Raw genomic sequence first — 27,290 nt, forward strand, 5'->3', positions numbered from 1 at the left:
ACAGCACTCACTCCCTGATCCTCTGGTGGTAATGCCCGCTTCTTCTCTCTGTCTCCTTTCTCTCTTTCTCTCTCTCCCCATTCCTTTTCCATTTTCCTTCCTCCTCTTTTCTAGGGGCAGCTATTTTTTTTTTTTCCGGTTTCATTATCAATAAACGGTTCTCAGATACAATGTTTGTCTCGTTTCACCTAATTTTGTTCCAGACCATCTATTAAAAGAACTCCTCACAGTTGCCTACAGTGGAACAATCAGCAATCAGTTTGCCATAATTGACAGCCTGTAAGTCCTCTACATATTGCTCCAGCAGGCACATGAGGGGGAAAAAAATACTCACAGTCAAGACAAGTGTTAACAATCATGCCTGCCCGAGACATTGAAATACCATAATCTTCAGATGAAGAAGCAGTGTTATGATGAAAGAAGGAATGAGATTCTGAGGCCACTGTAAATGTCTGATTAGATGCGACTGCCATCATCAAGCATTCAGCACAAGCGCTCCCTTCTGTTGGGGACCTGGTAAGTTAGAATGGGAGCAAGTATGCATGACAAAAAATGGTGTACAATGAGAACAAATGAGAGATATTAAATCCACAAGTAACAGGGTTATATCAGCAGTATTTACAAAGTGCAGAGGCATTTTGTCTTAGGTTGCAATGCAGGATGTAACCAAAAGTATGTATTCTGTTACCATCTGTTGAAATCAGAAGGGGCAGTGTTCTTTATCTCTTCCATGGCCCATCCTCCAGGGGATTTCTGCTGTTGATGGGCCATTGAGTGTCACTGCATGGCTGATAAAATTACATCATCCCATTGTGAGATGCTCCACCCAGGGCCAGGAACCAAGCATTCCTACCTGGATATCAACCCAAACAGGTGTATCTGTTTTCCACCTCACTTTGAGCAGGGGATTTACATCAGAGGGGCGTTTGTTGAATTTGCTGCATTCACTGCAAGTGTAATATTCCATTGAGAGAGTAAATCATGACCCTACAGCATAAACTGAGAAGGGAAACCAGACAGTAAGAAAGTTGCTTGTCATTCATTCAGCCCCATGACTGTAAGAACAAGTGCACTCTGTTTAGGGGCTTGATGCCCCCTGATGCCTTCCACTAAGTCATCAGCTGTTTTAAGAGGCCACTGTGGGGCCATGAGGATTCTGAAATGATGGAAACATCTGCACCAGTGTCAAGTAAACCTGTAAAAATTTTTCTTTTAATTGTAGGGTTGGTAGGGGCTTTTCACTCATAATTTGTTGGAAACAGTGAACATGGATGGCAATGGTGCTGCCAACCCCATCAGTTCTGAGACTCACAGACCCCTGAGTCTGAGAGGGATAAGTCCAAACCTGTGCTCCTGTGGGTACTGGCAAAGTGAGAAGAAATTAAGACTCCTGGATTCGGATTGCAAAGACCCTGTTGGGTTGAGGGGTACTGGGTCTCACGCACCTCTCCTCGTTTCTCTGCTGAGGCATGAGAGGGTTTCTGTCTTTATCAAATTCTGACCTACATACTTGACTCCAGTCGTGACCCTTTTTACACTGTGCACATAGAGAGGGAGGGATGGCAGGGTGGGGGGGCCCTTCTTTCTTTTCTTTTGAATGGAACAGCTTTTCTGTAAATGCTCTTCTTGTTGGCAGTTAGAACACCAGGCGTCAGTTTTCTTATGTGTATTAAGGGCTGGGGACAAGGCAGCAGCCAAAACAGGTGCACAGTATTCCTCTGTCCCCACATTCTGACAGGTTTGATGCAGGCAGGTAAATTAGCACGCTCATTCCTCACAGAGAGCAGTGCTTTCTGACAATCTGCAGCATCATTTTCAAAGGCTGGCTGTAACAAGAAGATAGTAGCTGCTTCTTCATTTTCTATTTGCCTGCTTATGGCCGTCTGCAATCCATCAATGTTACATGTGATTCTTGAGGGCCTTGCTGAACAGATGGAAAGGAAGAGTCCTTTCTTCTGAATTCTGGGACTCTTTTAAGAGCCTTTATGGCTGTACTGGAGCTTTGCTGTAGCACTGTGCAAGCTAGGTTAGCTTGGGCATCGGGAGTGGCATACATGTCTTGCCCCAGCAGTGCACTGAGACTGCCTACTTCTATATTTTTAATATCATCCATACTTTGTGCAGTAGCAAGGTCTTTCCCTTCTGCCAGCCACACTGTATATTGTGCTCAGGATAGGATAAGTTTAAAAGCATGCACCAGTAGTTAGGAGCCACATTTTACCCTTGGCTAATAGAATCAATCCCATAGCGTAATCTATTTGTAGTCCATAATCTAGGACAGCTTTATGAACTCCTTTTATTAATTCAGATGGAGGTTATACATATTGAGAGGTTTTCTTAGGCTGATAATTGACCTGTATGGCTAATAACATGGGAATATCTCCCCTTTTTAGGTCTCTTCCCTGCATTTTTCTATTAATGTCTGAGGCGAATGAGGTTGCAGTGGTAATTCAGGTAAAGGAGCTGTAGGCAGAGAACGGTAAGAATTAGCTAACACTTGAGCCATAGTGGGAAATGCAGCAGCCAAATTTTTTATGGGAGTTAAAGGATGATAAAGATCAGGCCCCTTGTCAGGATCCATAGGACAAGGATCAAAAGGATAGCCAGGCTCCTGAGGGTCCTCGTCTCCTAATTCAGCTGGTACTTCCGTAGACATAGCTAATATTCAAATCAGTCTCCAAATTTAAAATATCTATGACAGGGCACTCACAAACTTTCTCAGCAGGCTGCAAAGCTTTGAAGGCAGTTTCCCATGTAACTAACATATTGTCAGTGACTGGCTGTCCTTCTTTTTTCTCTGCCTCTAATTCAGGCTTCTACCTTTTCCCATATTTAAGCGTTGTAGGAACCATGGGGAGGGAATACATTAGAATTACTATTCAGATGTAATAAAGCAGCTAACTTAACTGATGGGGTTTTAAATTCCTGTTCTCTTAAAATTCTTTGTCAAATCTCTAAACAAAGCTTATGCTCATGAGACAGAGACTATCCCATAGTTCCGCATTCCCAGTCTCACCTGTCCAGCAGGTGGAGATGAAGGATGGGGATCCCTTTTTCACAGAGCTTGGTTTGAATGTGCTGTTGCCACTGGACATTCACAGTTCTGGCTATGCCTTGGGTGCCATTTGTAGTGATTGGATCACGGACATTGGATCACAGACATTGCAATGCAACAGAATCGCTTTATCACACACGCAAGAGCTTTCTTGCTGTTTACAATGCAGCTGAGCAGGAGACTAACCAAAACACAAACAAATGGCAGGATGTTTCTTGCTCCTGTTGCAAAGACTCACACATCCCACAGCAACCCGTGTTCCTGTTGCCAATTGGAGCATTCTCCCATAAGTATTTATGGTTTGGTCGTGATCCTTTGGTATGCACCTCTCTTGCAGCTGCTGAGCTCGAACACCTACTGTCCTCTCTCCATGTCAGCCTGCTCAACATCAAGCAGGGGGATTGGTGACACATAGACCAGAGATCAGGGTTCTCTGTGACTGGTGGGAATTATATCCTCTGGGAATGATAGATCTGTGTAATGTAGGTTGCAAAATTTGTTGAAACTTTTGATGGAAATTCCTGAAGTATTTGTCAATAAACCAAAAGGAACAAAGAGAGGGTGCTATTATTAAAAATTCAGACAAATGTATATTTCAGTTATTACTCCCTTGATTCCTATGGGGTTTTGGCATGGGAAATAGAAGTATTCATTACAGTGGTAAGATCTGTTTTAAAATTGTATTTTGAAGATTGCATACAAGAGGATTTTAGAGAATAAAAACTGTCCAAATGACATTAATTTTTAATTAAAACAATTGCTCCCAGAGATCTCTGAATGAATTTTTTTTTTTATGGAACCCAAACTGTGAATAAACTCCATGAAAAAATCACTAATTAGATTGTGGGAATTTTTTGTGATAACTCCTGTGCTCAGGGAATATGTATATTTGTAGTAGTTTTGCAGGTGCTTGTATGAGTAGGAGTAACAGCAGGGGAAATCCACACAAAGGACCACTGCAGATTTACTGCCTGGTACTTTTTAAAGTGAATGCAGCATGTTCCAAATTGTATTTCTTGTTTGTTTTGTAAAATGATATTCCGGTATCTCTTGGAAGGTGCCTGGTGTTAACACTCCTATCAGAGCCCAGCTCCAGGCTTTGACTCTGTATTGTTTCTGTGATGGGTCCTTGGGAGCTGATGTTCCATTGCAAGGTCTGTGGGGAGGCCCCTGGAGTGTAGCCCTTCTGCAGTGTTACATTCATTGCATGTGGTAAAGCAATGTCCTTCCTGAACCCTTCAGATGCTCAATAACTCATCTTGCTGGACATCAAAAACGCTCCTCTGTGGACTTGGCTATTTTAGACACAGAGAAAAGTGCCTGGTGGAGAGGGGCTAGAGGTATTTTTCCAAAGGAATCACTGACTGGAGCCTGCATGGGATGGGGTACATGAGTGCGTACCCATTGTGTGTGGCAGAAAACCCAAAACTGCTGCATGGGACGGGAGAACCTATGGAATGGGGGGCCAGGCTGACCTGACCTCAATGTCTCTGCTTGTGGGCAGCTAGAAACCTGCATGAATGTATTAAGATTTTGAAATAATTCAGTGCTGTGGTTTTTCCTTCTGGATGCTGATTCTGGAATGTATTGTGTGAACTAGCACTGATTGCTAGTTAATTATGTGTTAATAAATAAATTAACCACTCAATCATGATTTGATTTAAAACCTGTTGAATGAGAAGTTTTACCCTGGTGAGCAGCAGCACTGCATCTTGCTGAATGTGCTTGATCCAGGTACGTCAGCAGTATTCTATCACCTGAGTGATGACAAAACCTGAAATTATGCCATCTTCCTCCTTGATTGCTGTAAAAACAATCCTTTTGTGGTCAATTATTGGCCACAAAAGACTATTTTCGGCCATATAGAAACACTTTCTCTAACTTGTTTCTGCTGGTTCTTTTGAAAGACCTGACACCCAGTGACTTATAAGTCGACCACCGTACCTGAAAATGTTGAGAAAACGAGCAGATGTATTGTTTAGGGACATGGTTTAGTTGTGGAGGAGAAAGTGTTAGGTTAGTGGTTGCATTTGATGATCTTAAAGGTGTTTTCCAAATTTAATTATTCTATGATAGTTGAATGAATTGCAATGTATGCTTGTAAAGTGTCATTCTCAAAGTGATTGTTGAACTTGTGCAAACAGGGCTAAACCCCACATAAGTTAGACTGAGCAAATCAGTAAGAGATTAAATTGCATTAATTGTTAACTGCTACTGATTTATTTCTTTGTTTCTCCTGCCATGCAATTCGGAGTGCTAGGGTCACGCTGATGTATCTTTTCCTCCTGTTTACATTTTCAGTGCAGTATTTATCTTGTTTTTGTACTGGTGGAAGTGTGCTTGCAGACTTCCCAGCCACAGCAGCCAGAATGCCGCGCACATTTCCATGCAACATGTGCACATGTATGTGTGATTCCACTCTGCAGTCAGAGGCAATCAGCCAATAACAGGCTCCAAACATGTTGTCTCTGCTGTGCCATCACCTAATGAATGTGCCCATAAACTTCAGTATAGTGATTTTGCTTATCTAGAGGTTTTGGCATTTCAGTAAATTGATCTATTTTCTAGTTGAAGCCTTTTGAGCCGTCTCCTCTTTTAGCCCAGCTTCAATGATGTGGAAGGTAAACTAAAACCCCACTATTCAGCCCATGGTATTGCAGTGGCAAGTCCCTCTGAAACTGTTTGCAATAGGAGTGCTTGCTATTGAAATTGAAATCATATTGAAATCTATGGAGAGACATTCTTTGCCAGAGAGATTAATAGAAGGAATCATTTAGCTGCAGCTTCCAGCCAATATATTTCCTTCTCATTGACACAAACAAACCAATAGTTTAAAAATATTTAAATACAACACTCCCTTTAAAACAAAACTAATATTCTGTCACTTGTGGAAAAAAATATCCACTGAAAATTGATTGGAATAGAACAGCAGCACCTGACTGAAATTATTGATCAATTTTCTCCATTAAACCAGAAGTAGCAGAATAGAATGAAAAAGAGGAAGATGAGAATATCTATCTATCTATCTATCTATCTATCTATCTATCTATCTATCTATCTATCTATCTATCTTTGGTAAGAATAATATCAACCTATCAACCTTCAACCTTTGTTAAAGTCAGGCCTGTGGGTCCCAGCAAAGTAGATGTGGGAATGGAACCGGCTGGGATGAATGGTGGTTTATCCTCGGTGGTATATACAGGAGGCGTCAACCTGAGACCATGGCAAGTGGGATACTGAAAGGGAAATAGCTGGTAAGATCATGGTGAGAAGAGTGTAGCCATGGGAGTTGGTATGTTAATGTCATTACTCTATAATAGGTCATGTTTCTGGTTCTGGTTCTCAGTTGGTTTGTGACCTGTCACATAGAAGGTCATGTTCCTACTTTGCGCTTGTGTTTGGAGCCTCGCCCTCAGAACACCCCTACATATTGTTACGCTGCCACACCCCTTCATCTTTGGATCTTGCCCCTCATATTCTGCGATTTCTGTGTTTGTTATTTTACTATTAAAGTTCTTTATTCTTTGGGCAACTCCATCCTTCTGGTCCCTCTATTTTTACCACGTTCCCCCTGGCTGGACCGGGCTTGGGGTCACAGTGAGACAGTGCGACAAGTAGAGTCACTGTTTTGTTTCTTGAAAGTCTCCATAAGCTTTTAGGTTTCTTACAGGGTTTCTTACAGGAATACATGATACCTAAAGCATTTTTAAGCCTCAGAGAATTTTTTTTTGTGTAGGGTATGAAAAATGAGACCTGTGTGAATGGTTTCAGTGCGTTGATTCTGGAGCTAAGCTTGTTTAAAAAAACCCCCATGTTAATTGTTTTTTCTCAAACTGATTATCAAGTTATTTGAAGATTGTGTTTTAATTAGCTGCATGTTAAACTCTGTATCTCACAGGGCCCTGGGAACTAACCAGAAGGATCAGTGATCAGTGTTTAAAATTTCATTACAAAAATTACTGATGACTTTCTTGCTCTCCTACTGCTAAGATTTAGACTTGCCTATGTGAAAAATCACCAAAGTGATTTCTGAACAATTTAAACCAGATCATAGAACAGTTTGGGTTGGAGGGGACATATAAAGGCTATCCAGTCTAACCCCCTGCAATAAGCAGGGGTGTCCTCATCTAGACCAGGTTGCTCAGAGCCCTGTCCAGCCTGACCTCAAGTTATGATAAATGTCAGAAATATGACTGCTGAAGTCTCTCCAGTCTAATTTGAAAGAAGACAAACTTTGTGTGACCACATGAGTTTTTTTCCTTGGTCTTGCTGTCCTTCTCAAAGAATCATTCCTGATTTAATATCACTGACACTGAGAACGTGTATGCTGTTTACATTGTCCAGTCGTGTTTTTGTTGAGAAACAGCAAACAATGTCCCCACTGGTATGTGAATGTGATGTGCTATATGTAAGTATTTATAGGTATTATTGTTAAAGGATTATTTACAGCCTGGACAGTCCCCAGGCAGCTTCAAACTGGTCTCAGTGTGATGGTGTGATGGAAGTGTTGAGGGAGTGCTGAAAGAGTATGGAAATGGTAGAAAACAGAGGGGAGAGGGCCAGATGATACAAACTAATTTGGTACCAGACTTGTCTGGTTATGTTTCTTGGGGTGAGGGGAAATTGGTGATGTTTGATGATTATTTAAGTGGTAATAGAGCAGATTGCTACATAAAATACATGGACAGAAGGAAAAGAGCAAATTCTCTTGTTTACATGAAGTGGAGCCCTGTTTCTAATTTTTTTCTGCACTTGGGAATAAAAAACAATAGATTTTTCTCTGTATTACATATGAACCACTGAAATTGCCCTAAACTGTGCAGATGACAGAGCTAGTATAAAACTTAGGCAGTCACAAATGATTTATTTTTCTCTTCTTGCCCAACTTTTCTCATGTTTGTGAGTGCCCAGTGTTTTCCAACTCCGCCCCCAGGTCAACAGCAGTAATGAACATCACCTCTTCGGAAAGCAGAACATGCATGCTGTCATTAGCATCATTTAGGGACCTCCTGTTGTTTACACCATCATTAACTGAGGTGCTGGCAGTATTGTGACAAGATGACAATTTATACCTTATTAGTGATTCTGCTGTAAATGGTCACTGGGGCTGAGCCCAGTGTGGTTGTTCTGAGGATGACAAGAAGGCAGCACTTCTCTTCATGCTTCTTCAGCAGGCCTGAATTGTCCTTTACAGCTTTCACCATTAACATTTGCCTTAAACTGCATAAAAATTCATTATTACATGATCAAAACCAACTTCTTCCCTTTCCCTTCCAACAGAAGAGCATTGTGTTCTGTTTGCTTTGCTTCTTACATTAATTTATTGCTGTTCTTCCCACCTGACCCACCTTTGGCTCTTCTCCTGCTTGACTATCCCATTGTGTGTGTACAGAGTGCTCCTTGCTTTCAATTTTCATTCTGGCCAAATTACAACTGCTTGGAAATTTTTTGATCTGAGCCCTGTTGTTGCTGCAGCCCAAATCTGCTGCAGAACAAATACAAGCCAGTGAAGGTGAACAGTTTCAGTGAGCCAAGGCACATTCCTTACCTACTTGCAGCTCAGCTCCTTGATCACCTGGAGCAGTCAGTGCTCATGCAACTGGCAAGCAGCTGCTCAGCCAGGCATTTAACACAGTATACAACTTGAACCACATTTTCTGAGGAAAATGGAACCAAAGAAAGATGAAGATTTCATTTTGGTCAGGTCTTTAAATTAGCGTGGAATATGAGATCTAAGAACTTCCTTCTTCTGTAAGATTAAGCCCTAAGATTAAGCTAGTGGAAAATTAGAATTTAGAATGTGAAGTCTTGTGAAATTGAGAAGATTCTTCGTGTGATTCTTAGGAAAATCTTCGCCTCTGAATTGATTTAAACAGTTCTGTGTTAGAGCAGACAGAGGGGGCTAATGTGATACAGGTTATAAGTAACAATTAATAATTACATCAAAAAAAAGATAAAGCAAAATTTTAATCCTGTTTTAGAAAAAATGGCATGGTTATCTTAATATATACTTAGTGCAAGTGTGTGCCCTTAGTTTCTGAATGATATCTGCATTTTTTAAGAGACCAAGCAAAATTTCCTGTTTAGCACTATTTCTCTGAATTGTTCCTATGACTACTTTTTAAAAAACTAACAACCATTTTATTTCTGTGCACATGTAAATATCTAGTGATTGATCAGTTATTGTTTGATTTGGAGTTGTCTGATTAGTTAGAAAGAACTGTGAAAAGGACCTGGAAGAGTTTAGGATTTAACCAAGCAAGTGCAAGGCAAGTTAATCAGTGACAAGAAGAATCTTCTTCAGTACATTTTCCTGATGTGGCATACATGAAAATTGACCAGAGCTCTGAAATGCTACTTCTGTCTCTTCCCTTACTTTGAATAAAACTCTCCTGTCTAGATCAAGAGTTTACAGTTATATTTATTATTTATTTTCATTAAGAAACAGTTATCATCAGCCCAGTGGTTTTTTTAGTAAATGTGAAAAATTCATTTGTGCATATAAATCCTTTCCAAATTAATCCCTACCAGATGGTACAACTGGTTTAAGTAAGTCCAACCTATAAGGTTCATCTTCCTGTGTAATTAACAACAGGGGGCCTTAAGTTTAGACTTTGAATATTGATTGAGTCTTGTAGGAAATGACTTAATAATCAAAATGCAATAATTTCAATAAATAAATTAACAGCTTATTTGGAAACCTATACCCCAGCCAAGTCCATGCTGTTACAATTGTGTTGCATTGTTTGTAAACTGGGAGGTTTTGGACGATCAATTCCAGCTTCAGTTAAAGTAAGCCTGTCTGTGTTTTTCATTTTAAAAAGCAATTAGTTTGTATTCTACTAATTGCTATAAAGCTGTGTCTTCTTATGCAACGTGCCTTGTGCTGTGCACTATGCAAAGTCCCTCTCATAGGCAGCACATATTTATTTAAGAGAAAATTAAACACTCTTCCTTTTTTTGTCTTTGAAATGCTTGTACAATTTACGAAATCTGCAGTCAGACATTAGAAAGAAGGTATTTATGCAAGCTGCCACTAACCAGTTGTACTTGTGATGGATGCAGGAATCTCCAGGGGTTTGAGGAAATCTGTGTGCACGGCACCAGAAATTTACATCTTGGAAAGAGTGAATTTCACCATTGCTCAAAGCAATGTAAGGATCTTATATTCACTGTTGATATTACACATTTATTTTGAGCATACATCAATCCTCATGTTATCCTATTATCCCAGTGCTTGAATCCATAAAATAGATCAGTATCTCTTGTTTTCAGACCTTTTTTTTTCTTTTGTGTTAAGTGAGACAGGTCCAAATATGATGTAAAAGTTTTATTCAGATTCAAGGTGGTTTTTGGAAAAAGAATGGGAGCCATCATCTAAAAGAATGCAACTATCAGCAGACTGTTTTTTAATAATCTGATTTCTTTTATACAATTCTCTCACTGCTTTCCTTTGTTAAGTTCCCTTTGGTCCCCTACCTTTCTGAAAACGTTTCCACTGAAATAATTTTTATACTAAAACATTACAATTTGAAAAAGGTTCATCTTCATCTTCTTTTATAATTACCATTTTTGCAATTCTTGGGGAAATTTGGCTTCACAGTCTTGCTGCTTCTGCCTGGACTCTGGTGCAAATTTAATCTTTGAGGCCTCTTTTGCCATCCGTGTCTTCAGCTGAGGGAATAAAAACTTGCTTAGATCACAGCTATAAGTTTGAAAGCCTGATGCTGGCAGGAATGGGGATTCTGTGAGGCAGTAACAAATTGGGAGGGAGAGAGAACATGTAGGAATTTATTCCTTTGAAGGACAGGGTGTCAGCAGGACATACCTTTACTATCCCTGTGCTTGATGTGAATGAGGTACCTGTTTTGTGCGCTGTGCAACGAGTCATTACAGTGTCTTTTGCGAGTATGTCAGCGGTTAGCCAGCCACCCTTACCTTCTGCTTGTAGGAACATCATCAAAACCAAGCTCCCTCCGTTCCAGCTGGATTTAGAGCTGATAAATCAGCACACACTTTTCACCCAGATGAGGTGTGTTTTGGAAGCCAGCCTGGAGCCTGCGGTAACACCTAATGACCACGTGCAGGGATCCATGCCACAAGCACAATGCAAAATTCCTCTTTCAGAAGGAAACTGAAATAACCCCCAGGCATTAAATAATCCTTGCTTTGTTTGTAGTTTTGCTTGGAGGCACAGTTTTTTAATCTGTTCTCCCTTAAATGTTGCAATGTCTTGTTTCAAAGGTAAGCATGTAAAGCTGTTTCCCTTCCTCTTTAATTACAGACCCTTGTAAAGAAGATGGATGGGAGAATTGAGTGCAAGTTTCTCATACATCCAAGGTTCTCAACGAGGCTGAAGAATTGGCCTGAACATGAAGAAAGATTCTGAGACATGCTTATTTTTAGATCTGCTTCTACACCCTACAAGCTAACTAAATTCAAACTTTAAAAGAGCTCTATAAATCTAGTAAAGCTGAGTATAGAGGTTTTAGTTCTGCTGTTCTGTTCCAGTAATTTTTAATGAAACTTGAGAGCAGATAATTTACAGTAAAAGAACAATAGATCTGAGAATAATGAAAAAATAACTCACTCTAATTGTATCAAACTTAGTTGAAAGTCTTATTATTCATTGTCCAATTGATTAAATCAAAGATAAATAATAATTGTATCATTTAGGCTGTTTCTGAGAAAAGGTCTAGACTTTTTTTGGTCTAAATATTTTCAGAAATATATGTAGTGTAGTCATAGTGAATTACATTTTCAGAATTATATGTAATTTTCAGAATTAGATATAGTGTAGTTTTGGGGAAAAGGCTCCAAGTCCCTCCAGGCTGTTCAGAGCATCCTTGATTGTTCTTTAGTTACTCTAGCACACAAGGAATCAGCTGCTTTCCAGACCTGATTTGATCTTGGAAAAGTTAAGTAACCAGTTGAAAATAGCCCAATGTCTTTGGCAGGGCAGGCTGGCTTCAGCTGGATTTGGACATAGCCCAAACTCCCATCCAGAAAACCCAAAGTGTGTAAATAACTTATGGAGTCCCAGTCACAAGAACTCTGCAGAGAAATCTCTTTTCCATTTGTGTTAATTTTTTCATCCTGAGCAGTGACACCTGTAGTCTTTAAACTTGTTCTAGTAGTCATTTCCATGGAAAAACATCTCAGTTTATCAGTGAGGAAGGCAGAGTAGTTGTATTATTCAGAGACAATATGCTCACTAGTTTAGGAATCTGTGTGAGATATGGGCTGTCTGGTGAGACAGCAAACAGAAGCTGACACACAGTTTACAGTTTCACCACCATTGAGTTCTACACCCTCAGTCCCTTTACAGAGTAGAACACTAAAACAAAGTTGGTGGGACTGACCTGAATAGGAACTGACCTTCTTCTTCAGACTTGAAATAATAGCTTGAAAGGATTTCTCTGTGAGAATGGATCTGAGAAGAAAACAGTGCTGGAACCCAGATATCCAATGCTGTTGGAGCCAGTTTGCTCTGACAGTTGTGCTGGAGGTTGGGGCAAAAGCTGCTTAGGAGAGAAATTGGAAGACCTCAAAAAGTAGTGGAGTATCAAGCTGGAGAGAGTCATCAGTGGGTAGTAGAAAAAGAGAAGAACTGCTGGAAGAAGCCTGAGCAAAATACAAGGGCAAGGGCATTATCGAATTTGAGACTGAAACTATGGAATTTGATATACCAAGGATGTCTTACTTTTTTGATAGGAAGCATCCCAACTTACTTGTGAAAAACTACACTAATGAAGTCCTCAAAAGTGAGAAAAAGGATGAAGACTTTCCTCCTGTTGGAACTGAAGACATCCCACGATACCAAGATACAAATACAGGAAAACAAAGCTTTCAGCTACCTTGTCTAGTGGAAATTGTCCTTACCCATGGAAGGGGCTTGGAATTAGATGTTTAAGGTGCCTTCCAACCCAAACCATTCTTTTATCCTATGAGAGCCTCTTTTCAGGGATGGTAAAAGCATGGCTGTGTCCATCAGTGACTATGGCTATGTCCACAATGCGAGCTGAGCTGAGGCAATGTGAGCTGGAGAGGGCTGGGAGTTAGGAAAGGGCTTGGGGTTGAGACCCCTATGTTCTGCAGAAAATATTTGTATTTTCCTTTGAGAAATTGTGGGCAAAACCTTGGGCTCATGTGCAAAGAAATCACTGTGTCATTAGGCCAAATGCACCACACATTGCCCTTGTGGAGGAAGCTGAAAAGTTCAGTCTATGGGAAGTGCAAGTGTTTGGTGCAGCCTGACCCTGCAGTGAATGCAGGATGTGTCACAGTCACTGCACAAGTGACAGTGGCCCTTTGTCTGGGATGTTACCTCAGCTCTTGGACATCCAGTCTTGGGAAAAGCACCAGCAGCTGCTAAAGCCCCGTGTGCAAACAGTGAGTTAGCACATGCAGAGTATCTAGGACAGACCTCTGCAGATTTATTACCAGTATTCCACACTTTCACAGGTTTTTAGAGAGCCATTTAAATGTGGGACAAATTTACACTGAGAGACAAAATAATATATGCATGAAATCTTCTTTTTCTATCAATTTCTTTTCATATGGGCAATTCTGGAAGAGGAGAAAGTGGCTCTAATTAGCTGAGCATCAGTGACCTAAAAAGTGGGCTTGCTTTGAGAAGTGAGAGGTCTTTCCAGTCATCTGGTGAAATTAATTTCTCATTAATTGCTCCACTTCTCTGTTCAGGTCAGACCTTTAACAGCGTTCATCATATACTGGCACACTGACATGGTGAGGGTATGGCATAACTGTGTTACTGTCCTCCTGTTTTACTACCCTTCTCCAAGGTGAATGAACTTTGTTGAGGTCTGTCCTGAAGCTTCTATCTGGCAGCTTTCTTGACACTGACCTTCTTGCTGCAGTTCTCTGACTAACAGGGCTACACCAGCAAAAGTGGGAAGAGGAGGCTTGGCCTGGAAAAAAATGTGCTTGAAAACACTGTACAGCAGTGAGGCTCATTTGGTCATTTGGCCAAGTTTTAAGGAAAAATTTCTGGTTTCAGCCCAAGAGTTCACTCGCTCCCCTGTGCCCTTGTATTTTAGTACTTATGTTAGAACCGTGGGAAGGTTGCTGAGGAAGCTCAGGGCTGCAGGGTCTGCACCACACTGGGCAGTCTGCACTCACTCAGGGTAATTATGCTACTTTGTTTCTGGTAGGAAAGCTAACAGGATTGAATTTCTTTATGAAGCAATCCCTTTGGATTTTAATTAAATGCATGTGCAAAAATTGGTTTAAAACATCTACTAGATAAGAAGTATATATATATATATATGTGTGTGTGTGTATAAAAGATGGGCTTAGGCTGTCTGATTGTATCAGTGGGGCACTGAAGACCCACTGTTTTTTAGCCAAGGAGTGCCCTTACATTTTGATAGATATTGTAGGGTTAGAATGGCCTGAATTAGTTTTAACATAGTCAGTTTGTGTGCCCATTGGGTTTTAGTCCTAGCACTGCAGACTTGGCAAAGATGAGATTTTTGCCAACTGCGTTGTTGGTTTACAGGACCAAAGGCCACACTCCTTCTTTCCCCTCCTCCTTGGAACACTTGTGCACTGGGTACTCAGCCTCTTTCTGTCCCTGGCAGCCTCTTTGCTCCTTGTGATATAACCATGCTGAGGCAGAAAAATCTGTGCTGGAATAGTATTGTTTGTACCTGTTCTTTTTCCTCCTGGCATGGTGTGTACCAGATTTTTAAGTACTTCTTTAGGGTTGACATTGAAATAGGACAAATGTTTTGTCTTAGATAAGTTTGCCTTACATGTGGTAGTGAGGTTTTCTTTGGATCAGGGCTCTGAAGAGAAGATGAAAAAAGAAATATTGGTAATTTGTGTTTCTCTCTCTATTTACCACACATGGGGGTTATTGAAGTGTATGGTGCTGAATGTCCTAAACTTCAACACCCCACATGTTACCAGATCAGTGAAATGTACTGTGGGCTGAGTTTAAAATGTTCAGTTGCTGAGTTCTTCCCTCAGCTTTGCTGCTCTGGTGGGAGCAAAACCAGCAGAGACACCTCTTCTTTCTCCTTCACACACCAGTGCTGAAAATGAGTCCTGGAAACTTGCAGACCCTCTGTATTATGGGACTGCCCTTGCTGGGAGGAGAAACATTAAATATATTTTTGATACCATTTCAGTAATAGCTCTGACTCTGCTCCCAGAACTTACAGAAAAAATGACGTCCACAGCAGTAAGCGTTGTCACTGTAAATGATCTCTCCTCCTCCTTCCTCAAATTTCATCACCTCTCACCAACATGATAGCAGCTGCCTTGCAAAATATTTGCAAAAAACAGTTTGATTTTGTTTTTGTGGAGTTTTTTGTGTATTTCATTACAACTTGCTTGTAAACGCTGCAGTGTCATGGTTATCAGCACACTGTTCAATGGAGTTTGGCTTCAAGTGTAAAACTGGGTCATAGGTGTATTTGTGAAACCTCATCTGGCGTTTCTTTAATCATTTCAGTAGACTCTTAACCGGTTTAGTAGTGCTGACAATAATAGTAATTTACAAAAAATGTCTGGTAGTGAATTCTTTTTCTTGTCTTCTCTTGTCAGTTTTGCTGGAAATAATTAATCCACAGTGCTGAGGTACAAATGAATGACTTAGCACTCAAATAGTGATTCTATCACCCACTCTCCCCAACACCTATAAGTTTGAAATGGTGTTATTCTCTCTTCAGTCAGCAAATAATTCATTTTAATGCATTTTGAGCTTCCTGGAGAGGGATGCACTGTTTAGAATTGCCATTGGAAAACAGTACTCTGTCATCCACAGCACGGTGTCTACATTTGGTGTCCTGTGGCTGCTGGCAGTGATGCCTCTGCAGAAAGCTGGGGTAGCTCTTAAAAATAAGTACTGAGAGCCCCATTCTTTGCTAAGTGTAAACTGGGACCAGACAAAGATTAGCAAATGTCTATTAGGGAGTAATCCTAATATTAGGATGGAAATACTGGTGCTCCTGATCACAGACTATCCTCAGGGATTGCCTCCCTCCAAAATGCTTTTCTGAGATGGATTTGGCCTTGAACTGACTAGATGACAGCTTTTAGGTGTTTGCATCTACTCTTTTCGATTATGAATAAAACTAATACAAGGTGATTCCCACTGTGCTACAAACAGGAGCCATGAGAATCATCTCCAAGCTGATTCTTGGATCCTTTGCCAAATACATTTGGGCTGAGAACTGAGAAACTTCCAGGCATGAGAATAGCCCCCCTGAGATTTGGGCACAAAAGCTTAACCTGCTGGTGTTACTGATTACTGTGAAAAACCTGATTGCTCTGTTGAGTTTTTTTGCTGCTTTAGGCCTATATAAATGCAGCCCAGCTTACCAGACAGAGTATGCTGCAGGTTTTTTAATTCATCCTAGTGTAGGGTTGCTTTTTTTCCCCTTTGTTTACTGAAACCACACAATAAGCACAACAACATTCCCATATCCCCTTGGAGTTTAGATAAAACTTAAAAGAATGGAGTCAGAACCATAGTTCACCAGCCACTGATATGATCAAGCTTAAATAATTTGCTGCCTTACTGTGGAGTTGTGAGATTATTCTCAGCCTGGTCCCTAGCTGTGCGCTGGCTGTTTCTTTGTGGTTTGCTCCTAGTGAGGCTCTATCTTTTGAGAAACTGTTTAGATGGCAGAGTCTCTGCCTGGTGGGAAAAGGTTTTCAGCGCTTGTCTATTGATCTTATGGTTTTGTTGCAGTGGGAGAATGAAACAGTGTGCATGTTTATATGCTTAGAAGCAAAGAGTGGTCTCCTTTCCCCTGCTTTCCTAAGATGTCGTATCTTAAAGGAAAGTAAAATAGGAAAAGAACAAATTTATTCTCAGAGTTGGAAACTATGAATTATTTATCCTTTGAAACCTTCCACTATCTCTGCATGAAAGGAAGTCCTATTATTACAAGCAAGTGTTTCTTTCTCTGCATGTCAATGAGAGAGATATCAGAATTGACTGAGTTTTGTGGTGCCTTTGCCTTTAGAGGGCTGGATGGCTTTGCCTGGTTGACACCAAGAAGCTGTTTTTAAAACAACATTTAAAGCAAACTCTAGCAAGTTGTTAGATTTAATATTAATGTGAGATTAGACCTCTGCTAAAAGGTCTATGAGAACTGAAAGGCTAAACAAATCCTTGGAGGTGTTTGTGTGACTACATAACTTAAGTTCTTCTCTTGTGTCAAATTGATTTTCCCCATGCATCTAAAGTTTTTGGTTGAGTTTTTCATTCAGAGAATGTTCATTATGATTATTTTCTTGGATTTGTGAGTGTTTACATAAGCTAGAACACTTGAAAATTAACATACTGCTCTGGAATATGCCCACCATCCCACCCTGGCACTTCTGTCTTGGCTCTACAAATGGAATGGCTTTTTTTGTGCTTGTGATAAGCAAGCCCCACAGACCCAATAGATGCCTGTATTCCCCAAGGGAAATCATCACCTCAGCACTTCCCTCTAGTTTTGAGTGAACTTTAGGGAATGAGCTATAGAATGACCCTTTTACTTCATTTGGACATCCCCTGCATATTGTGGCCAGAAAACCCCTAATTTTGCTTAGATGTGTAAGGTGAATGCAGACATGTTCATTATTTTCTATAATTTAGTCACTCATTCTAGGTTGTTACAAGTAATGTCCTGAAATCAAAGTTATAGGCCAACAAAATATTTTCTTGGGATGTGTTGAATTCTTGGAACTGGTGTGTTTTCTTCTGTGGTATTTGTAGATGATCAGAGTTCCTGAGCTGGGAGTAGAGTGTTACAGGTAAACCCAAGAGTGGAAAGTCTGATTTACACTGACTTCACTAAGGTTGCCCTACAGGTAATGAAACAATATGATTTGTAAAATGTGCTAATTTTGGAGGAACTGTGGTTTTGTACAGTCTTATGTAAGGATGTTAGTATTAGCTTATAGGAGTTCCTCTTTGGAGTTGTGAAATAAGACTTCTTTCCATTCTGCCTCCTAAATTTTAGTAAACAGAATATATAAATCATTCTGTGATCACACAGTGGAAGAAACTTGGCATACAGAAAAGCCTCCAGCAGCCAGGATGCCCCTGTCCTGGCCATGGGGACACCTTTCCCCTCTGGTTGTAATATGACCACAGCATCACTGTCTTGCCTTTTTGGCTTTCACATGGTGCCTCCCAGCACCACATCAAGGTTTTTCTTGAGGTCTTGCAGCGATTCAGAAGGTGGATGCTCCTCAGGACTGAAAATGGGTGACTTCTGTGTATCTGGAAGAAATACTGTGGCAGTGACAGGCACAATGTCACTGGTTTTACCAGGTTCAGGTCCCTCCTGCAGCAAGGGTACGGTGGCTTGTATGACAGCAAGTGGTATTTAGGAATTCTGGGGACTCCTGGGCATACTCTTAATTTGTAAAGCTGCACCCAAATCCTTTGCTTCCCATCTCTTTGGATCCTGCCTCAACTTAAGTAGAGGCCAGGTGTTCCTTCAGGTGTTTCAGTTCCAGCTGCAGAATGTACATTTACAGGCACTGTCAATTTCTTCTTCTCTGAATGTGGTGGTTTGACACATATTAGTCTTGCTTTCGAAGAAAAAGCAGTCAGCTTAACACTTATTTAATTGAAATATATTAAAAATGAGAAAAGTAAAAATTTGTTTTGGATAGGTGGGGTGATATGATCTCTGTCTGCCCCAGACATCTCCCCCTTATTGAGGGAAACAGGGCCCTGTGCTACTTGTCCTGTAGAGAAGTGTTGGAATCATTGGCCCTGGAAGTGTTCAAAAAATGTGTGAATAAGGCCCTTAGCGTCACTAAAACTATGGTTTAGGAGTGTACTTGGCAGTGCTGGTTTAATGGTTGGACTTCATGACCTCAGAGGTATTTTCCAAGTTTAATGCTTCTTTGATTCTGTCTGGGCTTCTGTTTTAGGACACCTGTAAGTAGCATTTCAAGTCAAACTCCCAGAAAATGTTGTGGGATAAATCCCTCCAGTGACCACCAGCTAAGTAAGTGAATGCCCTGGAAGTTTTAATTCTGGACAGCACCAGGCTCCTTACCCAGGAGGTTCTCCATCTGTAGTTGGATATTCTGGTCAACATCAGGACTTTTATGTTTTTCTGCTGAACCAACATTATATATATGCTCTTACCAGACCCAAACAGTCTTAAATGTTACTAGTAAGGGCTGCCTTCCTGTTTGGTGACTGACTATGGCAAGTCTAAAAGGCCTCCTGCAGCTTTTACAAAAATCCAATAATGAAAAATATCCACAGATTATCAACTACAAGCATATGTGAAGCTATTACAAGCTCCAGCCAGGCAAAACATTTTTGCAAACATTTGGTTTTAAGCATATGATAGACTTAAACTTCTCAAGATGCTTTGCTGGATTAAGATCAGAATCCCCCAAAGAGTCTAACACACATTTAACTGGTCTTTAGAAGCAAAACTAACTTCCTCAAGATACTATTAATAAGGCTTGTACATTAAATAATTTAATTCTCAAGCACTGTACATAGAACCCTGTGTATAAGCAAATAATAGGAGAGTTCAGATAAAGCTGACAGAAATCAGGTTCTGAAGTGGTGCTCTTTCATCACTGCATGCCATGCAGCAGATAGCGCAATTTAGTGGTATTTTGCTTGTTTCTCTTGACTTGAGCAGAACACCCAAGAAATCTCAGATTTAGGCTGTTTATAGACAGTATTTGTATCTTTTTGGCAGCAAAATGTTCTCTGGGGCTGGAACATGCAACTACCCTTGTTTTCTAATAAATTAAAAAGTGAAGACAAGATGCAGTTAATGAAGAAATTATTTGCTCCTGACCATTTACCTCTCAAAATGGAGGATGCAATTAAGCTTCTGCAGAGTGTGTATATTGCATTGATCTCCATCAGAGGACAGAAAAGAAGTGCTCTGAACACCCGTTCTTCATGTGGCTCAATAACTGCACTGTGGTATCACTAATGTGGAAATGGTTACTTGTTGGAACACATATTTAAGTATCCTGATGTTATTTTTTTCTAAAAGCAAATGTGTACTTCCCCTTTTTCTCTTGTTTTCAGCTGCCTGTGTCATCTTATCTTTGACATAAGCAAATCCCAGGAGTTCAGGAAATCTTGACCTGAGGAAGAACACTGGATTCCAGCTTGAGTCTTTCTTAGGGGAGCAAGGCACAGACCTTTGACAAGTCTGAACAGTTGTGCATGTGCTGTGCTGCTGTACCATGCAGTTGGTGTGTGATAGATGCAGTCAAGTTTCCCTACAAAAGCTGAATTTTGCAACACCTAATCTCCAAATCTCAATTGGGTTAATGAAGGAGATCATAACTGGAAATTCCACCTCTAGGCCATCAAATAATTCTGAAATTTTGGCTGTTTGTAGAATACTGATGGGATAAGGTGCCAGAAGTAGCTTTACATGCTGCAGAATTGGTGCTTCTGGGTTTTGAGCATTGCTGAGAGTAGCAACAGGTAGTCAAATACTACTACACTGAGCAGCTGACAAGGGGAAAAACAGAAATAAAAGCAGATATATGGTTGCTCCAGAATGTATAGGTGGATTCTAGGAGCCTTTTTTCTGAGGTACAATTTTCAAAAAGATCAAATTAATGCTGGATGGGCCATGGTGATGACCAAAGAAAACAAAGGAAAGGAGAAATTGCCAGTTACATATCTATAGATACATAGTTGAATATTTGTCTTCAATGTAGATGTAATTTAGAGTTGTTCATAAAATTGTCTGTTGTGGGAAAAATAGAGGCTGTCAGGATTTGAACTCCCTGGATATTTTGGGAGTAAGCTCTTGGTATGTGGACTGTGTGACCCTCAGGTAAATGACTCAAAATAAGTAGAGTTGTCAACATGACATATTATCACAAAGTCATCACACATTTCTTGCAGTCCTAAAACTGTTAGTGTACCAAAATAGACATCATGTTTTAGAGATGTGGGATGGTGATAACAGGCACATATTTAAGACTTCAAATAGTGTGCTTGTCTGGATTGACACGCCTACAAAAAGAGTTGTGATCTTGACTTTTTAGGATAGTATGGAAAATACAATTTATCATGGATTTTAGGAAGTGTGGATGGAAAGAAGAGTAACCTTGTCTAATAGCATTTGTGCTACCTCCTCCTTTTTCTATAAAAATCAAAAATGTGAGTTTTAGCATGAATTTTTCTGCTGACTCTGGAGTTTCAGAACAAAAAGTGGGAAGTTGAAAACTCCAGAACTCTTACTGTACACTAAAGATATTTTCTGCACCTATATCTGAATCGTGACAATTCTTTTGAATGGAGAGGGGGAGCTTGGACAAATCCTTGCCTCTGCCCAGGGCTATGGCAGTAGACAGCAGCTTTACTGAGGTGGTCAGCACCCTAAAACCACTCTTGCTTGCACATTCTTCATAATGACTGATCAGGCCTATTACAACATAAATTATTTATTGAATAGACCAAGGAAAACAGACATAAGTCTTAAACAAATTTACTACACAGGAATGAAACAGAAAGAAACACTACTTGCAGATAAAGATACAGTGCAGAATTGTAGATTTACCTTATGTTACAGCTAGCAAAGAAATAGTATAGATTAGGAGTCAATGTCACCAGTGAATGATAGCAGTGTGCAGAGAACCTCCTTTATTTTTCTCAACCCCTGGGGAAGTAATTCAATGTGAGCACCTTTATCACTGGGAGAGCTCTCCACACAGTCAGAGTGTATAAGAGATTTCTGATTTAATGAAAATCATAGCAGTCTTCTATAGTTGGAAAAATGGTTGTGTCTGTAGTCACTAATTTTAGGTTTTCTTTTCTCACCGTTCAAGTCAGGATGTGCATTACTGGCTAAAGAGATTCTCAGCCGAGATAATTCATCACATCACAAACCATTCTGGTCTGATTTTAGCAATATGTGGTGGGGAGATAAGGTTTTGCTGTGTCAGGGGGGTGAAAGGACCTGCCACAACAATTTGTCAAATTCACTCACTCAGTCCTGATATGAGTGAAAGACCTACATATTTCTACTTATTTACTTTGATTTCTTTTTGGGCAGAGCAAAATGTTTTTGAAGCATCACTTTAGATGTTGTAAAGGAAAGAGGAGGGCATTGCTTTTGTTTCAAAGTGTATTTGTGGTAGGTATGAATTTGAGGGTCCTAAAACATGATAAGCTAGTAATTGTGACTGCCTATGAGAGGTTTATCTCTAGAACTCTAATCCCTTTAAAGTATATGAGGCTTGAAAGATGTGAAAATGTCTGTTGCATGAAATCACCTAATTGTAGAATCTCAATTTATTTCCAGAATGAAATGCAAAAAAGAAAAATTTACTTGCATAATTTTGCACTGAGGCACAGAAATGTGGCTTCCATGATACAATTTAGATAAAATGGGAATTACAGCATATTAACATGATGAATTTAATCATTATGTATAGAAATTATATGACTGCATGGAATACATAGGGTTTGATGCAATTTGCGTGTCCTCTATACTAAATTGTACACAGGATACGGGGCTACTCATGATCTCAGCTGAAGCATTTAATAACTTTTGCTCAATTACTGTTTTATAAGGCTTTGGTGTCTGTTTCTACAAGAAATGAAATTCAAAGCAGACTGCAACATGTTCATCCCTTTTCTGTTTATGGAATGCTGTTATGTAAAGACAGACACAATTTTATTGGCTGTAAAATATTTTGGCATTTGGGGGCTCATGAGTGCTGTTTGTGCTGATGTCCTTTTCTTCTCCTTGTGGTTCATTTTGAGGCCTTTGTTAGCCTTGAAGTGAGGTGTGATTTGGGATCTTTGTGGGAGCCTGTTAGGTGCTTTGAAAACCTGTAGGGCAAAGCTCACAGGGGAAGGGGAAACTGGCAGTCTGCTACTGGAGAAATGGTGCCAAATGTGAGTCTGAGCAACAAAAAAGAGAACAACAGGCACAATTCCTACCATTTTGAGTAAGGGGATGTGTATGGGTACCAGGGGAACAGTGGCATGAGTTGAGCATGTCTAGCATATTTTCCTAGGATGAGAAATGCCCTTACAACAGTGTATTACCCTTGCATAGAGTTTTGGTCAGAAAAATCTTCCAAAATGTACCAGCTCTGTTTCTTGCAAAATAAAGAAAAAGGTAATGCCTTATTATCCCACCACAAAATTGCTTTTCTACCAATTTTGCTACTTTTAATTTTCTGCTTGTTAGTGCCAGAGTGTAATTTTAATACATAGGCATTAGATGAGAAGGGCTTTTAGAAGCCCACGTATGAGATCTCAACTATAACAAATAAGCTTCCACATTAAAATCCTTTCAAAGTGACATCATGCACGGTGGCCTTGGAGAATATCCTTGGTAATTGGTATAGGATCTGAAGAGAAGCTGCTAGTCTAAAATGGGTAAACCTACAGCCTAATTTTCCATCACAGAAAAACCACCTAAGAAGGGTATGTGTGTATTTAGGTTGACTATAACCTGTATGCAAAGCCTCTAGTCAGTTTTGGGGCTCTTCTGGTCTTGGTGTTACATGGATCTACCCCCCCCAAAAAAAGTTTCTATTGCAGTGTGCTGGAACTTTCTAGACAGTTCTGTTTTTTCATTAAGCAAAGCTTGAAGCATTGTAAATGCAGCTGTAATTTATTTATATCTCATTTCTAAATATAACATCGAGCATTACCAAGTTTGTTCTGTGAAAACTTTCAAAGGACTGTGCTATTTACTGCAACTTTTAATTGATTTGCTGCTACTGTTCAGTTAAGCCATCTCTTGCCATTGCAGGAGGACCTTGTGATGCAGGCTACCACGGGAGCTAAATTTGGTGCTGAAGCTTTATTGAAGGTTTTACAGCATTACATCTTAGCCTTGCAGTGAACTGTCTGCAATTTATTGCTGTGTTTTGCAGCAAGAAAGTAGAAAAAGAGATTGATGTTGGAATCATTTTATCTCCTAAAGTCTGCATAGACATAGTTACCCAATGGCATTGACTTGGTGAGGCTTTTACAGCACTTTTAAAAATGATTCAAGGAAAATGAATAAATCAATCAAACTCACCCATTCCTTTACTGGGAGTGGATAAGGAGTTTTTCCATGCAACTACTTTCATGCCAAACAGATTAAGCTACTTCTGTGCTGTGCAATGAATACAGGTTAATTTCCAGTAATATTTGGTTTTGCTGTTTACTTTCAGTAGACTTCAGCTTGTAAATTTGAACAACACAATCTAGTCAAAAGACTTTGGTTTCATGAAGTGTTGTTTAACATGTCTTGCCTGTCTTTTGGGACTGTTTTTCCTTACTCCCCTCGGGGAATGGGCCCTGAGTTATAGGTCCAAGCATTTTCAATTGGTGCAAGACCTCTTGAATCATATCTCATGGGGCAGATGTTGTAAAAGCAGCCAGAAGTGTTCTTCGGTATTGAGCTGCTCACAGGGCAAGCACAGACTGCCAGCTGGGCAGGACTTAATTTCACTTGCTGCCAGTCACTGCTAGTATATTAAATTGCATTATACTGTTTTATATTTGGGGAGACTTTCCAATTAGATGGTCCAGTAGCCATCATTTCCTAAGGGGAATCAGCCTAGATTAAAGTGAGTATGGAAGACAAGCAGCTCTTTCCATCTCCCCCTCCTTACCAGTATCACCTAATTCCCAGAGGCTGCTTGACAGAAGATTATCAACCATCCTTGATATTAATGATACTTTGAGAGTAAGAACCCTGTTTCAGGGCAGGAGGGGGGAAAGAGAGAATGGCATGGGAGTTCTCACTGCTGCATATTACATCCAAATAGAGGTGGCAGTTGAAAAGTCTGTGCTCCAGCACAGACAGTCTGAACAGTATAGAAAATACAGGGAAAAGTAACCCACAGGCTCTCTGTATTTATAACAACATATTTGAAAGATTTTGAAAGCTACGTGCCAGGAACTTTTTTTTTTTTTTCTTCAATGAAACCTGTATTTATTGTAAGGCTTTTTCTGGTTTGAACAAAATGAGGTATTTTACTTTACTGAAGTGTTTTTAGCTCTTCCTCCCAGCAGAAGTGGCGTATCCTTTTGTTCATTGATATTGCTGTGATTTAGATGATAACACATGCGTTTTCTTGTTAAAATATTATTCTGGAGGTAGGAAAAACTCCAAGGATTAGAGACAAAACCGTATATTGATAAGAACATTCAAACCCTTCAGTGCCTTTCAGATGTTGTGAACCACATGCAACATCAATAGCATCCTGTATCAAGAGGGAGGGAACATACCTCTGAAGAAAAAAGCATAAGCATAAAATGACAGTTTCTCATACTAGTTTTCTCACAATACACACTAGAAAAAATTTTTTCCTTTCTTACTTTTTCAGGATTAAAAGGGAGAAATGGTATTCCTCTTAACTAGTTAACTGAAAAATAGAATGACAGAGACTAGGCAACTATTCCTTAGGAAAAAGAAAGGTGGGGGATTATTAGGACATTGACATTTATAATTCTCTAAAAGAGTATGTACCCTTCCTTCCTTCCTTCCTTCCTTCCTGCCTTCCTTCCTTCCTTCCTGCCTGCCTGCCTCCCTCCCTCCCTCCCTTCCTATATATAAGGTTTTTTGCATCAACATTTAACGTTATTTGGTTTTAATGAAGTTTTGGGGTGCATTTTGAAACTTTCTGGGTTCAATCTATTTTATTCAACAGACACTTAGTTTTCTTTACTCTTCTGTGTTTAAATTGGTTCGTAACACCAGAATGCCCCACCGCACAGGTGAGAGCACAGGGAAAAGCAATCCCCCCCTTCCCTCTCTTCCCAGGGCCGCCATAACCCTGGGGAGGCGCGGAGCTGGCTCTGGAGCGCCTCCTGCAGGCGCGGGGGGTCCCTGCAGCCCCTCTGCCCCCGGGGGCCAGCAGCGCCCCCTGCTGGCTGCGGGCCCCACTGCGCCAAGGGGAACGCGCGGCGGGAGGGAAAACTGCTGGTTTGGATTTTGGTTGGTTGGTTGGTTTTTTGTTTTGTTGTTGCTGTTTATTGTTTTTTATGATATAAACAAACAAACAAATATTTTCTAGTAAAGAGCTGGTATTCATTTTCCCATATTTTTGCCTGGAAGCTCCGTAATTTCAAAGTTATAGTAATTTGGATAGAGGGGGTCATCTTTCCATTCCAGGAAGGTACCCGCCTTCCCTGGCAGATATATGTCCTTTAAACCAGGATGTGTATCAAGAACATCTATATTTATATGTTGTTCCTTAATGTATTAAGAAACGGACTCATGTCCATCTTCAAAGATATGCAAGCCCCAAATAATTAAGAGCTTCTATGCCTGTTCCTAGCTTCACAGGTTCTTACGTGTTTTTAAAACATAACAAGTTTATTTTCAAGGTTAGTGGCTATTTTTAAGGACCTTTTTTCCTGCATTCCAGAAGCAGCTACATGGGTTACAAAAGGCAGTTAAATTGAGAGCACCAAATTGACTGCAGAATGCTCCATGTTAGCATTTTCTGAACACTTGCTGACACGACTCAGCAGTCCTGGAAAGAGCAAAATCTGATTAGAACAGTGGAACAAAACCTGATTAGAGGACTTGGAGTGGTGGTGCAGCAACTGGCTCAGCAAGGAGGAGACCTCCACACTTTCCATCTGCTGGCTTGTTCCAGAGATGATGCTAGAAGAGCTACAGAGGGGTTTTGTGTCCTTTGTGCACTATAGATCAGTTTTTGCTGTATATGACGGTCATTTCCATTGCACTTGTGGCTTCCTTGGTGTCTCATTGAATAAGGAATGAGGTAACTGATGATGTTTATGTAAGGATAATAAGCCATCATTACCAACCTTGAACTAGTAGCAGATTTTAAATAACTTTTAAGGAAAAGCTTTGTGGTATCACTGCATCTGGATTTCAGAGCCATTTATTGAATGTGGAATCCTGTAGAATGAGGAGCAATGCAAAAATAGAGAAGGCTAAAGAATTTGTGTATCTTCTGGTGATTTTGCTACAGTATTTTCCCACCTGTAAAACATATAATGCGCTTACAAAGAATGCTTATATCTATTCTTATTATTACAAAGCCTTTACTATAAGGATAATTCGTGCAGTTGACAGATAGGTTTGTATCCTAACTGGATTGTGTAGTTATAACATACTGGAGTTTGGGTTCATTCCATTAAGCATTATTCTGGGATAAATCCTGTATTTTGGAGAAGAGAGATGATATGTTGCTTCCACTTCTTACATGCTTTTTACATGTTTAGTATAAACCTGTCTATTAGGATACATTTGAAATTTCTTAG

The sequence above is a fragment of the Fringilla coelebs genome (assembly GCF_963513975.1).
Source record: "Fringilla coelebs genome assembly, chromosome: 4".
Classification (NCBI taxonomy): domain Eukaryota; kingdom Metazoa; phylum Chordata; class Aves; order Passeriformes; family Fringillidae; genus Fringilla; species Fringilla coelebs.